The sequence below is a fragment of the Pseudorca crassidens genome, chromosome 4 (genome assembly GCF_039906515.1).
Source record: "Pseudorca crassidens isolate mPseCra1 chromosome 4, mPseCra1.hap1, whole genome shotgun sequence".
NCBI classification, from domain to species: domain Eukaryota; kingdom Metazoa; phylum Chordata; class Mammalia; order Artiodactyla; family Delphinidae; genus Pseudorca; species Pseudorca crassidens.
In genome coordinates this window covers 928,673-930,697 of record NC_090299.1, presented here as the reverse complement: position 1 = coordinate 930,697, position 2,025 = coordinate 928,673, and the positions used below count along the sequence as shown (strand labels likewise).

Sequence of the window (2,025 nt, the reverse complement as noted above, 5' to 3'; positions counted from 1 at the left end):
TTAAATATGGAATGCTTCACGAATTTGTGTGTCATCCTTGCGCAGGGACCATGCTAATCGTCTCTGTATCCTTCCAATCTAATTGTCTTTTTGAAACCTGCTTTGAGGTGCAATTCACATGACACAAAATTAACGATCTTAAAGTGGCAGTTACGACATTGGCAGGGTTGTGCAGCCACCACGTCCATCCAGTTCCGAGGCGTTTCACGCCGTGGCCCCAAAGAAACCCCCTGCCCTTGGCCGCCACCCCACCAACCTGCTCTGCCTCTGTGGATTTACCCATTCTGGACATTTCACGGAAATGGAATCCCACATCAGGGCCCTTCGTGCAGGAGAGGAAGAGGCCCCGGGAGGCGGGGGACGGGTCCTGGGCTGAGTGTCCCCACGAGATCAAGGCTCAGCACCTGGCAGCCCTCGGGCCTGGCTGTTTCCGAAGCGAGGCGCGTCGGGCGGCAGAGGTGAGCAGGGACCGCAGAGGCCGTCTGGCCCTCAAGGGGGAAACGCTGCCTCTGGTGCTTTATGGAATCTGCGGACCCCGCGGTCGGTGCCCAGTTCTCCCAGTCTCCCAGCCCCGCCACCGACGCCTGGCTGGATGCGTGGCCGCCGCTAGCCTGGTTGTGCTCGCCGTCGACAGAAGGACACAGGGTGCTGGACCAGGGTAGGGAGGTCCAGGGCCCGGCCCCCGGGAGCCCCAGTTCTTTGGGCCCCAGCGTAGCATCCGTCCACTGGGGATTGACGCCCATTCTCCTGGCTTCCTGGGAGCACGGCCGCCTCGTGGGTGCAGCTCGGCTCAGGGTGGCTGGCAGGGGTGGCTGATGCCCTTGTATGTGAGGCGTGGGTCCTCTGTCCTGCTGTCCTGGCAGAGACCTCCACCAGCCCTGGCAGGCGGGCGGCAGGACACCCTGTCCGTTAACAGATACCAAGGCCTCCTCCTTCAGGGGTGCTGGGGACACAGGGCGCAGGGGGTCCTCACTCAGGCCCAGGGCCTGGCTTCCCCTCCCGGCATGGTACCTCCTCTGTTTGAATGGACCCGGGGCGTGAGGGCGAGGCGGACTGACCGGGGCAGGGTGTTGAGCGGCTGCGGTTTTTGCCCCTCTGTCGTGGTTTTGGCCTTTGACGGGGGGGCCCTGATCTCAGAGCTGCCTTGGGTGGCCCGGGTGGGTCTGTGTGGTGAGGACAGCCACGGCAGCCCTGGGACTACCGGGAACTCAGGGCTGGCTCCCCCTTCCCGGGGGGCTGGCTTGGGCCTGAGACGCTTGCCCTCCATGAAAGCCGGGTGTGGGCAGGGCTGCCCTGGGCGTCGGGCTCCCATCTGCCGAGGGTCCGCTCTGTGCCGGGCCCGGGTGGTTCTCCACGCAGGGGGAGACTGCAGGTGGACCTGACAGTGACAGGCCAGTGCACAGAGGGGCCTCTGGGGGGTGGAGCCTGTGGCCTGTGGGGCTTTGTCCCTTCATGGGTCAGGGAGGGAGAGGCTGGGCCTCACCTTGCCAGGCAGTGTCTGCCGCCTAGGCTCCCCGGCCCATCCCACCCGCCCTCCGCAGCCCTCTGGACCAGGGCAGGGAGGGCCAGGGCTGCCCCGGGGCTCTGCAGCCATACAGGCCCCCCCCAGCCAGGGCTCTGCCGCAGACGGCCTGCCGCAGATGCCCCAGCTGCTCACACTGGGATGCGGGTGCGCCCAGAGCAGCTGGGATCACAGGTCGGGGCCGGCGGGGGCGCCTCCCTCCCCATCCTCCTGAGGGTGTGGGCTGGGGCCGAGGGCCTGAGGGGAGCAGCTGCGCGTGGGCATCGCACCGTGGCTGCACAAGCTGGGCGGGGGGCTTGGATCGAGGCCTGTTTCTCAGCTTGAAGCCTGAGGGTCCAGACGCTGGACGCTCTCAGCGTGTGGGGCTAGGGGTCCTGGCCTCACGGGGCGACCGGGACGCTCGTGCAGGAACTGGAGGATGGATGCCCACTTCCCCACAGCGGGCGGGGCCCGGTGGCCCTAGACCGAGGCAGTGGCTGCTCTGCCCAGAGCTCAGCCCCACC

General features: G+C 66.6%; 1 pseudogene; it reads right to left on the bottom strand.

Moving 5' to 3' along the window:
• On the bottom strand, positions 1 to 96 carry LOC137224198 (U6 spliceosomal RNA; annotated as a pseudogene).
• Positions 97 to 2,025: the final 1,929 nt, after the last annotated feature.